Source organism: Neoarius graeffei, chromosome 11, assembly GCF_027579695.1.
Source record: "Neoarius graeffei isolate fNeoGra1 chromosome 11, fNeoGra1.pri, whole genome shotgun sequence".
Taxonomy (NCBI): Eukaryota; Metazoa; Chordata; class Actinopteri; order Siluriformes; family Ariidae; genus Neoarius; species Neoarius graeffei.
Genome location: NC_083579.1, coordinates 61,500,042 through 61,514,477, shown reverse-complemented (window position 1 = coordinate 61,514,477; position 14,436 = coordinate 61,500,042). Strand labels below are relative to the sequence as shown.

The 14,436-nt window shown below is 40.6% G+C and overlaps 1 protein-coding gene across 2 annotated transcripts in view; it reads right to left on the bottom strand.

The window, feature by feature from the left end:
* Window positions 1-14,436, bottom strand: part of sash1b (SAM and SH3 domain containing 1b) — a 186,699-nt gene that overhangs the window by 51,320 nt on the left and 120,943 nt on the right. The window contains exon 1 of one of the 2 annotated variants that reach the window (XM_060934474.1): window positions 2,913-2,977. The exons of the other annotated variant lie outside the window; for it this stretch is intronic. The gene's annotated coding sequence lies outside the window, so the exon portion shown is untranslated. Of the gene's footprint in view, window positions 1-2,912; window positions 2,978-14,436 lie in introns of those variants that run through there. 2 annotated transcript variants of the gene reach the window in all.

Sequence of the window (14,436 nt, the reverse complement as noted above, 5' to 3'; positions counted from 1 at the left end):
GTGAACTCTTACAAGAACAATAGGGCCTTCGCCCATAGGGCTCGGGCCCTAATGAAAGATCTGCAGAGACGCACACTGGAAGTGGGTGCCAGACGGAACTCACTGGGTTACAAATATCTCAAATGGAGCAGTGCAACAGAGATCTGACTTGTGAACTGGTGGAACTTAAGAAAAAAAAATATTGGAAGCTGGTTTAACTTGATAAGATTGCCAAAGTATGCTGTGCCTTGTGTAATTTATCTCCATCAATTGTTCCTTTTGATTAGAGTGATTTTACCTTGTCTATGAAAATAAAATAGAATTAGTATAAAATAGTACTACTTCCTTAGTAATGTTTTTATTGGAGGCTTTTAGACTGTGTTTGTACTCTCTCCCTATATATATATATATATATATATATTTTTTTTTTTTTTAATCAAAGCTCTTTATTGTTTGAAATGTCAAGGTTTGTTGTGTTAATGATATAAAAACAAGAATAATTATAATATCAAAATATGTTAAAATATACTACTTATGTACATGTCCTTGCATTGTGGATTTGTACATCATCCAACATGGCGGCAGGTGAATAAGTCACACTGTTTTTGTCACGAAGAATGCTGTAATGTATATGTCACAAATAATGGCTTTGTTTTCATTTATGAGCTATAGATGCAGCTATATGGGTTACTAATCCACATTATGTATTTATATAGACATCAGTGCAGGCCTCACTGCTTACCATCACGCATTCATCAGTTTGCACGAAGGGTAAAAACAGCACATTGTTGGATACGCCCATAATGCAACAGAACAGTACAATTTGGCATGGAGTGTCAATACACTGATGCCATGAAGAAAATAATCCGGACGTGTCAGATTTTGTAGACAAATACTAATCCGTTAACAGCAGACAGGCACACAACCTGTTGTTTATGCGGTTCATGAAATGAGGAAAGTCCTGTCACATTAGCCTGGACAATGAGAAGCAAATTGAGCATGTCAGAGGCACGAGAGGACCAGAGTGTCTGGGGGCCGTGGTCATGCCTGAACAAGCAGCTCATTTATCTCTCTCCCTCACTGTGGAGCGGCAGGAGCTCACCCACTCATTTCACCCCAAGATCTTGTAGGATTCCCACTCAGCCTCCTCATCAACTGGTACAGATGATGAAGCCACTGACATTTCAGGCTCACAGGAGAGCAGCTACATCCAGACCCGAAGACAAGGAGGTGGAGCAATCATGCCAGCCTCAGTATGCTAATTCCACTGAATCTCTCACACCTACATGAGCAGACAGCAGTTACACCACATTCACAGTGATCAGGTCCTGTAAAAGCTCTGTAGAAGGGGGAAGGGTGGATTGGGGACTATGGGGCATTGACTGGAACGTCTCTTGGTGATTAGCGCCAAAATCACCCATTTTCTCATCTCATCTCATTATCTCTAGCCGCTTTATCCTGTTCTACAGGGTCGCAGGCAAGCTGGAGCCTATCCCAGCTGACTACGGGCGAAAGGTGGGGTACACCCTGGACAAGTCGCCAGGTCATCACAGGCACCCATTTTCTATTAACCTTTATTTTAAAACCTCTAATAAAGAAATCATGTCAAAATGGGAAGCATGAAAGGCTTCCTGTGTGGTGAGCAGGTACGCTAAATGCCGCACCATGGTGTATGATTGAAAGCAAACATGGCGGATAATGCTGTGTGTAAAAAGGGCAACACTTCAAAGCAGGCGAGATTTCCATTGAAGCATCTTGTCCACACAATATCTAGAGCAGACTGAATTTCCTTTTGTTTGCGGGGGAGCAAGAGGGAGAGACACATCCGGAGACTATCATCTTTCAATGCATACAGGCCTGTCTCGCATTCGCAAAATCCCTGCTGAGTGTGAATCAGTGTGAGGAAAGCCAAAGAACTCAACTCATCCAGCTTGGCCTCATTACTGAAGAGCACGCAGAACACAGCAGGGGACAGCAGTGGTTCACACCCACTCTGTCTCTGTCTGTCTCTCTCATACACACACACTTACTTCCGTAGTGTGACTTCCACCTCTATCATACTCATACTCACACACATCCCTGTGTGACTTATGCATCATCCTTCATCCTGAGAGCATTTGAGGCTTGCTTACTGAATCAAGAAAGACCTTTTTGAGTCTGGGATTTGGGACATTTATCAAGCAATGATTCTCTTGTCACTTCTCATATGAATAAATATGTATAGAGAAGTCTTTTAAAACTCTGAAACCTATTTACACTCTTCCTACATCAAAAGATAATGAACAGAGTTCTTTCCGCTTGTAAGACCTCTTGAAAAATATATACAGTATGCCAGAGCACTAATTAAGTGCATGTGCTCAGACTAATTTTCCCTTGTTTTCCTAAAGCAACACCCTCCCTGTAGTCTGGTGGATATCCTCTCCTAATTAAAACTATTAGCCATGCACAGACATCTCAGCACATTTAGGGAAAGACACGGTTCTGAAACACACAGCTGGATTAACCATATAAAAATCTATGAATAGTGTAAACACACAGACTGGACTGGGGGGGGTATTCATACTCTGCTTTAAGTCACCAAACCGCTAATCATTCAAAGACTGGAGTTGAAGAACTGTAGGAACCTTAACAACTCCTCTCACCAGACTCAAGAATCAATATGATGGACTTGTCACCAAAACAAGCACAAGACAGAACAACAGAGAAACGACCAGAACTATTTGTGAAATTAAGTGAAGAACACCACACGAAAAGAAAATGCACTTTCTATCACAAACGGGGAAAATGACAATATACGACAGAGCACATCCTCCAAAATGTATCCGGTAACTTTTTAATAGACTACATCAAGTCTGTTACACAGTCTGCTGTTTAACTTAATGAACGAAACAAAATTTAACAGACCAGAAAGATGCTGAGTGAAGTACACTTACCACTGCTCGAGTCTATCAGAAGAGCTGCTCAGGCATGATCCCCCGGTTTGAAACTTTTCTTCAGTGCACTCTGAGAACAATGCATGTTCGAGTAGAGCACAGGGGGAGTGTCTCACAGACATTAGTCATGTAGGCTGCTGGCCAGCAGCAGGGAGCCCATGACGCTAGATAGACTGCAGGGTGGAGTGTGCACAAACAGACATTCCCCCTCACTCTCTCTCTAGCTGCATGACACAACTGCACTCAGACTAGCTGACTCAGAGTAAATGCCACAACCACATTTCAATAAACTTCCTCTGGCTTTCATTTCCATATACATATATATATATATATATATATATATATATATATATATAAAAAACACACACATACATATATACATACATATATACAAACACACACACATTATATATATATATATATATATATATATATATATATATATATATATATATATATATATATATATATGTGTATGTGTGTGTGTGTGTTTGTATATATGTATGTATATATGTATGTGTGTGTGTTTTTTATATATATGTGTTTTATATATATATATATATATATAAAAAACACACACATATATACATACATATATACAAACACACACACATTATATATATATATATATATATATATATATATATATATATATGTGTGTGTGTTTGTATATATGTATGTATATATGTATGTGTGTTTTATATATATATATATATATCTCATCTCATCTCATTATCTCTAGCCGCTTTATCCTTCTACAGGGTCGCAGGCAAGCTGGAGCCTATCCCAGCTGACTACGGGCGAAAGGCGGGGTACACCCTGGACAAGTCGCCAGGTCATCACAGGGCTGACACATAGACACAGACAACCATTCACACTCACATTCACACCTACGGTCAATTTAGAGTCACCAGTTAACCTAACCTGCATGTCTTTGGACTGTGGGGGAAACCGGAGCACCCGGAGGAAACCCACGCGGACACGGGGAGAACATGCAAACTCCACACAGAAAGGCCCTCGCCGGCCCCGGGGCTCGAACCCAGGACCTTCTTGCTGTGAGGCGACAGCGCTAACCACTACACCACCGTGCCGCCCCTATATATATATATATATATATATATATATAAAAAAACACACATACATATATACATACATATATACAAACACACACACACTATATATATATATATATATATATATATATATATATATATATATATATATATATACACATACACACACACACACACACGTACAGTGGGGCAAAAAAATATTTAGTCAGTCACCAATTGTGCAAGTTTTCCCACTTAAAAAGATGAGAGAGGCCTGTAATTTTCATCATAGGTATTGAGGTATTTCACCTGACGTCACAGGGTCACGTGACGCCCCGGTGTCCGCCATTTTGAACGTCAAGCTACATACTAACGCTGCAGACAGAGAGGGAGAACCGGCTTGTTAAAAAACGTGTTACAGACACCTAGAATAGATTAATTTGTCAGTAAGCACTCTATAAATAACCATGGTGTTTGCTTGTTGTGCGGTGGGCTGCCACAACAGACAGGGACAGCGTGCAGGACGCTCCTTTTACCGGTTTCTAGTGATGGGAATTTCGGCTCTTTTTCGGGAGCCGGCTCTTTTGGCTCTTCTTACTATAAGGAGCCGGCTCTTTCGGCTCCCAAACGGCTCCTGAGATTGTATTGTTGATTTAATTGCTGCAATTAACTAGTTAATTAATTACATTATTATTTATATTTTATCAATAGGATGTTTTCCATTTTATTTTTTAGTTTTTGTAGCCATTGTAAAACTTTGTAAAGTATAGCAGTGTAACAATGTTCTAGCTATAGAAATAAAACTTACTTACCAATTAATAAATTTTCTCACAAACATAATGCAAAACTGTGTTATATTACCAATATAAAATACACAGCTGATTTTCCCCTCCTCAGGTGCCTCACAGACTCCTCTCCCCTGCGCTCCACAGCTTTAAGCATTACACCAATTTTCCTATTTTCGCAGCTGTGAATGACATCAACCCCCCCAACCAAAAAAAAGTAGGCGTACACCATGCTACTTTTTTTCCTTTGAATGGTAATAGACAACACAAAGATGCAATCGGACAGCAACTTCTTTTGTGAAAGTCTCTCTCTCTGAAGCACCTAAGGACAACAAACTAATTCGGCTCCCCAACTCGGCTCCCACCGAAGAGCCGGCTCTTTGAACCGGATCGTTCGCGACCGACACATCACTACCAGTTTCCTATTGACCCAGACAAGAGGGCCAAATGGATTGCAGCTGTGAAGAGACAGGATTGGGAGCCAACAGAGTACTCCAGACTTTGCAGTGATCATTTCATTTCAGGTTAGTTTATCAGTTAACGCAATTTTGATAAAATATATAGCAAAAAGTAAATGGGTCAGTGTCTGTTAACCCATCTGAGCAGTGAAACAAGGCAGTGTTAATTTGTCTAGGGTTGCATGTAGCAGACATCAGACATAAAACGCAATAACAGAGGCTAGAAAGAAACGGGACACAGAAATAAATAAACAGGGCTCCATACCAAGGCTGGGTACAGTGTTTGTGATAAAAGACAGATCCAATTTAACACGAATCACAGCTTACTTTCTTGTTAAAATGTGCAAAGGTCTCCACCATCTCATACCGCCTTGCAATGAAGGACTTAAGCGTGCCGTCCAAAATGGCTGTGTCACGTGACTTGGTCACGTGGGTGAAATACCTCAATACCTCAACTATGAGAGACAAAATGAGAAAAAAAATCCAGAAAATCACATTGTCTGATTTTTAAAGAATTTATTTGCAAATTATGGTGGAAAATAAGTATTTGGTCAATAACAAAAGTTCATCTCAATACTCTGTTATATACCCTTTGTTGGCAATGACAGAGGTCAAACGTTTTCTGTAAGTCTTCACAAGGTTTTCACACACTCACTACGTTTACATGCACATAGAGAGAATCGAATTTCTGCCGTTGCTCGACTGAAATCGAAGTTCAAAATGCCATGTATACACCTTAATTCGGCTGAAATTGAACCGAACTTGATTTCTCGGAATCGAGCTACACGACCTAGTTTATGCGATTTCTGCCGAGCTACTTTGTGCATGTATACCCTATCGAGCTAGTTGTCGAGCTACTTCCGGAAGTGACGAGTGACGAGACCACAAGCGGGAAACACAACAGCCTCGGTCGGCATGACAACAGTAGTAGCGAGCAGCAGAAGAGGTCAGGAGGAACAAACGAAGAAGAGAAAATGGCGATGGAGAGCTCTCTGAAGTGTGGGTGGAGCACAGAGGACGGCAGGACAAAGCTTCTGGTACTAATAGGCTTTTTATTGTCAGACTTTTCAGTTTAACAGCCTACTTTTATTCTTGAGAGAAAAACACACACACACACACACGCGCGCGCGCTGTGTTCTAGTCCCGGGATGAGCTCTCCCCTCTACTCTCCCTCTGCCTCCTTAAATAGGGCGCGGTTAATGGGAAGCCACACAAAAACAGGTTAATTACCGTCAGGTGTAGTTATTCTGCCACTCACCTTCCCTGGCTCCACCCTCCTGTCACAGACCGGCGCTTGACCACGCCCCCACTGCTACAGGCAAGCAGAAACGTGCACTTCTGGAGCAGTGAGGAGACAGAGTTCACGCTCATTCAGCTTAAGGAGTTGAATATATTAAAATTCATGGACGGGAGAAAAACGCGCAATGGAGAACACGGAACTGATAACTTTGTTTACACTCTTGAATAGCTCTTCTTCATGACGACAACCGGAAGTGTACCAACATGATGGGGCGTGTTGCGCCACCTGTGGCTCGGGTGCACAATGCACCTCACACAATAGCCCGATTTCAGTTGTGTGCATGTACGATTGGATTTCTCTGGCACCCTGCTGGGACCTTCAGCTCGATTACCGACAGCAGCTCGATTTGGATGTGCATGTAAACGTAGTCACTGTTGCTGGTATTTTGGCCCATTCCTCCATGCAGATCTCCTCTAGAGCAGTGATGTTTTGGGACTGTCGCTGGGCAACACGGACTTTCAACTCCCTCCAAAGATTTTCTATGGGGTTGAGATCTGGAGACTGGCTAGGCCACTCCAGGACCTTGAAATGCTTCTTACGAAGCCACTCCTTTGTTGCCCGGGCGGTGTGTTTGGGATCATTGTCATGCTGAAAGACCCAGCCACGTTTCATCTTCAATGCCCTTGCTGATGGAAGGAGGTTTTCACTCAAAATCTCACGATACATGGCCCCATTCATTCTTTCCTTTACACGGATCAGTCGTCCTGGTCCCTTTGCAGAAAAACAGCCCCAAAGCATGATGTTTCCACCCCCATGCTTCACAGTAGGTATGGTGTTCTTTGGATGCAACTCAGCATTCTTTCTCCTCCAAACACGACAAGTTGAGTTTTTACCAAAAAGTTCTATTTTGGTTTCATCTGACCATATGACATTCTCCCAATCCTCTTCTGGATCATCCAAATGCTCTCTAGCAAACTTCAGACAGGCCTGGACATGTACTGGCTTAAGCAGGGGGACACATCTGGCACTGCAGGATTTGAGTCCCTGGCGGCGTAGTGTGTTACTGATGGTAGCCTTTGTTACTTTGGTCCCAGCTCTCTGCAGGTCATTCACTAGGTCCCTCCGTGTGGTTCTGGGATTTTTGCTCACCGTTCTTGTGATCATTTTGACCCCACGGGGTGAGATCTTGCGTGGAGCCCCAGATTGAGGGAGATTATCAGTGGTCTTGTATGTCTTCCATTTTCTAATAATTGCTCCCACAGTTGATTTCTTCACACCAAGCTGCTTACCTATTGCAGATTCAGTCTTTCCAGCCTGGTGCAGGTCTACAATTTTGTTTCTGGTGTCCTTTGACAGCTCTTTGGTCTTGGCCATAGTGGAGTTTGGAGTGTGACTGTTTGAGGTTGTGGACAGGTGTCTTTTATACTGATAACGAGTTCAAACAGGTGCCATTAATACAGGTAACGAGTGGAGGACAGAGGAGCCTCTTAAAGAAGTTGTTACAGGTCTGTGAGAGCCAGAAATCTTGCTTGTTTGTAGGTGACCAAATACTTATTTTACCGAGGAATTTACCAATTAATTCATTAAAAATCCTACAATGTGATTTCTTGGATTCTTTCCCCCCCATTTTGTCTCTCATAGTTGAAGTGTACAGTGGTGCTTGAAAGTTTGTGAACCCTTCAGAATTTTCTATATTTTTGCATTAATATGACCTAAAACATCATCAGATTTTCACACAAGTCCTAAAAGTAGATAAAGAGAACCCCGTTAAACAAATGAGACAAAAATATTATATTTGGTCATTTATTTATTGAGGAAAATGATCCAATATTACATATCTGTGAGTGGCAAAAGTAAGTGAACCTCTAGGATTAGCAGTTAATTTGAAGGTGAAATTAGAGTCAAGTGTTTTTCAATCAATGGGATGACAGTCAGGTGTGAGTGGGCACCCTGTTTTATTTAAAGAACAGGGATCTATCAAAGTCTGATCTTCACAACACATGTTTGTGGAAGTGTATCATGGCACGAATAAAGGAGATTTCTGAGAATCTCAGAAAAAGCGTTGTTGATGCTCATCAGGCTGGAAAAGGTTATAAAACCATCTCTAAAGAATTTGGACTCCACCAATCCACAATCAGACAGATTGTGTACAAATGGAGGAAATTCAAGAGCATTGTTACCCTCCCCAGGAGTGGGCGACCAACAAAGATCACTCCAAGAGCAAGGTGTGTAATAGTCGGTGAGGTCACAAAGGACCCCAGGGTAACTTCTAAGTGACTGAAGGCCTCGCTCACATTGGATAATGTTAATGTTCATGAGTCCACCATCAGGAAAACACTGAACAACAATGGTGTGCATGGCAGGGTTGCAAGGAGAAAGCCACTGCTCTCCAAAAAGAACATTACTGCTCGTCTGCAGTTTGCTAAAGATCATGTGGACAAGCCAGAAGGCTATTGGAAAAATGTTTTGTGGACAGATAAGACCAAAATAGAACTTTATGGTTTAAATGAGAAGCGTTACGTTTGGAGAAAGAAAAACATTCCATTCCAGCATAAGAACCTCATCCCATCTGTGAAACATGGTGGTGGTAGTATCATGGTTTGAGCCTGTTTTGCTGCATCTGGGCCAGGACAGCTTGACATCACTGATGGAACAATGAATTCTGAATTGTACCAGAGAATTCTAAAGGAAAATGTCAGGACATCTGTCCATCTCAAGAGAAGGTGGGTCATGCAGCAAGACAACGACCCTTAGCACACAAGTCATTCTACCAAAGAATGATTAAAGAAGAATAAAGTTAATGTTTTGGAATGGCCAAGTCAAAGTCCTGACCTTAAGCCAATCGAAATTTTGTGGAAGGACCTGAAGCGAGCAGTTCATGTGAGGAAACCCACCAACATCCCAGAGTTGAAGCTGTTCTGTACGGAGGAATGGGCTAAAATTCCTCCAAGCTGGTGTGCAGGACTGATCAACAGTTACCGGAAACATTTAGTTGCAGTTATTGCTGCACAAGGGGGTCACATCAGATACTGAAAGCAAAGGTTCACATACTTTTGCCACTCACAGATATGTAATATTGGATCATTTTCCTCAATAAATAAATGGCCAAGTATAATATTTTTGTCTCATTTGTTTAACTGGGTTCTCTTTATCTACTTTTAGGACTTGTGTGAAAATCTGATGATGTTTTAGGTCATATTTATGCAGAAATATAGAAAATTCTGAAGGGTTCACAAACTTTCAAGCACCACTGTACCTATGATGAAGATTATAGGCCTCTCTCATCTTTTTAAGTGGGAGAACTTGCACAATTGGTGGCTGACTAAATACGTTTTTGCCCCACTGTATATATGTATGTATTTTATACATCTGTGAGATGGATAACCAGGAGTGTGAGGGGAAAGGAGATAAGATTACCTTGACACAAGCTAAACAAAACCTTTTTTTTTTTAATATAAATAACAGCCTGTTCATTTCTATTGTTATGCCAAGTGGCCCATCTGTTGTTCACAGTTAAAAAAAAAAAAAGACTCAGGAGATTCACGAGAAGTCACAAAAGTAGAGAAACATGTACCATAAGTTTGTAGTTATGACACACTGCAGAATAAAAATAATGCCTCTCCAGTCCTTGAATATTTTAACAAAGAATAGCTATATTGTATAGTTCTACTACATGCAAAAAAAATTGATTTCTAGGTGTTTAACATACAACATTTTAACTTTAACCTAGGAAAAGTCATTTATAAATAACAGCAGGTCTTATTAGGTAACATTAGTCATCAAACAGGGCATTTTATTACATGGCATTACTATACCACTACAAGAAACTGTTGTTTGTTTTATTTATTCTTGACAGTCAATTGAGTAACAGTAAAACAAAAACCGTCGATGTGAAATAACACACTATTTTTTTCGCGGTGCGGTTTTCATCAAATCCTGCGCTCTGATTGGCTGGCGAGCGGGTCCGTGTCCTACAGTATGGACCTCAGTTACGGACCCCGGTTACGGACCTCTGGCGACTCGCTCGTTCACAACAACAACAAACATAGTAGAATTTTTTTGTCAACATTTATCTTTTTTTATAAGATTTATTTATAAGATTATTAAAAATCTTATACATTTTTGCCAGCATTTCTCAGGAGAATAGCATTAATTTTACAGCATGGATAGTGATAACAGTGTTCACAGTGAAAGCGAGTTTTACTACTCTGAGGAAGAAGAAATAAAAGAAAACATTTCAGGAGAAAGATAAAAACCTCTAACTTGCTAACGCCGAGCAAAAACATGGTTGAATCCTGAATGACTCAATTTTGTATAAATAGGGGACTATATAGGCAGCAAAATGTAGTTTTTTTTTTCCTGCCATGGAAGTGCACTTGTATACCAAGGATGAAGCAATTTGCATTACAGCCGTGAATGAGGATTCAAAATGGTGGCTCGCCTCAGCTCGGTTTTTCCTTTCGGGCGCTCTCGTTTTCTGTTAGAATTTGGTAAAGAAAAAAAATGTATATTATTTACCAGCTTTAGGGCGGTCCGTATGGTCAAATACCGTGACCTCGGCCTTGAATACTGACCTCGGCCCTCAAGACCTCGGTCATGGTATTTCATGATACGGACCTCCCAGCTGGTAAATAACATATATGTATTTCATTGGGAGTTTTTCCTCAGTGTAGACTAAATCTATATTAAAAAAAAGATTAGATTAAAATTCAAAATCTGTAAATAAAATGTTTAGTAAATAACTATAACCAACATTTTTTATTCTAGTATACATATCATCTTGCTATACCTTCCTGCTTTCCAGAAACTTATTGATAGCTACAGTGGTGCTTGAAAGTTTGTGAACCCTTTAGAATGTTCTATATTTCTGCATAAATATGACCTAAAACATCATCAGATTTTCACACAAGTCCTAAAAGTAGATAAAGAGAACCCAGTTAAACAAATGAGACAAAAATATTATACTTGGTCATTTATTTATTGAGGAAAATGATCCAATATTACATATCTGTGAGTGGCAAAAGTATGTGAACCTCTAGGATTAGCAGTTTATTTGAAGGTGAAATTAGAGTCAGGTGTTTTCAATCAATGGGATGACAATCAGGTGTGAGTGGGCACCCTGTTTTATTTAAAGAACAGGGATCTATCGAAGTCTGATCTTCACAACACGTTTTTGGAAGTGTATCATGGCACGAACAAACGAGATTTCTGAGGACCTCAGAAAAAGTGTTGTTGATGCTCATCAGGCTGGAAAAGGTTACAAAACCATCTATAAAGAGTTTGGACTCCACCAATCCACAGTCAGACAGATTGTGTACAAATGAAGGAAATTCAAGACCATTGTTACCCTCCCTAGGAGTGGTTGACCAACAAAGATCACTCCAAGAGCAAGGTGTGTAATAGTCGGCAAGGTCACAAAGGACCCCAGGGTAACTTCTAAGCAACTGAAGGCCTCTCTCACATTGGCTAATATTAATGTTCATGAGTCCATCATCAGGAGAACACTGAACAACAATGGTGTGCATGGCAGGGTTGCAAGGAGAAAGCCACTACTCTCCAAAAAGAACATTGCTGCTCATCTGCAGTTTGCTAAAGATCACGTGGACAAGCCAGAAGGCTATTGGAAAAATGTTTTGTGCACAGATGAGACCAAAATAGAACTTTTTGGTTTAAATGAGAAGCGTTGTGTTTGGAGAAAGGAAAATACTGCATTCCAGCATAAGACCCTTATCCCATCTGTGAAACATGGTGGTGGTAGTACCATGGTTGGGGCCTGTTTTGCTGCATCTGGGCCAGGATGGCTTGCCATCATTGATGGAACAATGAATTCTGAATTACACCAGCAAATTCTAAAGGAAAATGTCAGGACATCTGTCCATGAACTGAATCTCAAGAGAAGGTGGGTCATGCAGCAAGACAACGACCCTAAGCACACAAGTCGTTGTACCAAAGAATGGTTAAAGAAGAATAAAGTTAACGTTTTGGAATGGCCAAGTCAAAGTCCTGACTGTAATCCAATCCAAATGTTGTGGAAGAACCTGAACTGAGCAGTTCATGTGACGAAACCCACCAACATCCCAGAATTAAAGCTGTTCTGTATGGAAGAATGGGCTAAAATTCCTCCAAGCCGGTGTGCAGGACTGATCAACAGTTACCGGAAATGTTTAGTTGCAGTTATTGCTGCACAAGGGTGTCACACCTGATACTGAAAGCAAAGGTTCACATACTTTTGCCACTCACAGATATGTAATATTGGATCATTTTCCTCAATAAATAAATGACCAAGTATAATATTTTTGTGTTATTTGTTTAACTGGGTTCTCTTTATCTACTTTTAGGACTCGTGTGAAAATCTGATGATGTTTTAGGTCATATTTATGCAGAAATATAGAAAATTATAAAGGGTTCACAAACTTTCAAGCACCACTGTACCTTAAAATACATAGAAATGACCATCACATTCACTGTAACAGATTATGTCAACATGCACCACATATACATTTCCTAAAGGACCCCTAGTCATTTATGCATAGCGCATTGTTACCTCCGCCAGCTTTGTAATGAGGAGGTTATGTTTTTGCCTCTGTTTGTTTGTCTGTTCCCAATGTAACTCAAAAAGTACTGAACAGAGTTTGATGAAATTTGGCATACAGCTTTAGTATTATCCTAGGTTCAAGTGATTTGATTTTGATATGTGGCTTGGTGGAGGTATACACTCTAGTTTTTAACCAATTTATAAGCTAATGTATTTAAAAAAACCTCATGTATTTAATTTCATTTACAGGAATAGTTCTGACTTTATAAGCATATTTAAAGGATATACGCAGAACCTTTATTTTAAAATAAATTTCTGAGTGGATAGTATCTCCATCCTTGACTCTTGTATGCTACATAAAAGGGAATAAAAAATTTGAGAGTTAAAAATCGACCGCAAAGATGGCATTCGAGCTGCCCTGCTGAGCCAGCCAGCCCTGAGTGCGTGACGTCACAGCGGTAACTGGTTTTAAGGCCGAGGCCTTTGACAGCTACAGACCAGTCATATATATAAAAATTTATGGTGAAAGTAAGAAATACTGTTACCAACTTGCTCAACTAAGACTGATTTGACTTCATTGATTGTGGGTTGACTCTCACCAAAACAGGATAGCTGTTATAACTTATACAACATGCATGTACATGCATGCATTTTCACTGATAAAACGTAAAAGGCTAATTAAATAATCAGATGAACTGAGACAATCACATTCTGAAGCAAATTAAATAATCTTATACCGGTAACTTAAACACACAATACAAGTTACATGTATTAATCTAAATGCAGGTAAACAACGAGTATTGTTGTTTTTGTTGTTTTATTTCCAAATGACAGTCGCAGCTTACCCGTCTGTGTTCTCGCTTCTTGAAGGTTGATCTTGTGGCCGATTGTTTTGAAACAAACAATCTGACTTTCAGTTGTTCGTTCAGTTCTCTGTTCATTCGCTTCTTCCATGTAAGGGCAAAATATTGCTGCTGAGGGAAGCATATCCAGCGGAGAAATCAGGCGGCTGCTCCAGTCATTCTCCATTTTCTCCATACAGAGTACTCCGCCATTACTGCTCGGCTCAGGCAATTACTAAAACCCGGGACGGGACATCACCGGTTTTAGCAACAACTGTGGGGAGGTCACTGCCCAAGCGTTAATATGTCCCGTTCTGTCCCGGGTTTTAGCAACAACCCTCGACTCACACTCCGGGAGAACTGGTGCAACTGAACTTATTTTCCTTTCCTTATAGTTTTATTTTCCTTTAATTGTTGGTACTGTGGGGTGTCACGGTGGTGTAGTGGTTAGCACTGTCACCTCACAGCAAGAAGGTCCTGGGTTCGAGCCCAGAGGCCGGCGAGGGAGTTTGCATGTTCTCCCCGTGTCTGCATGGGTTTCCTCCGGGTACTCCGGTTTCCCCCACAGTCCAAAGACATGCAGATTAGGATAATTGGTGGCTCTAAATTGAC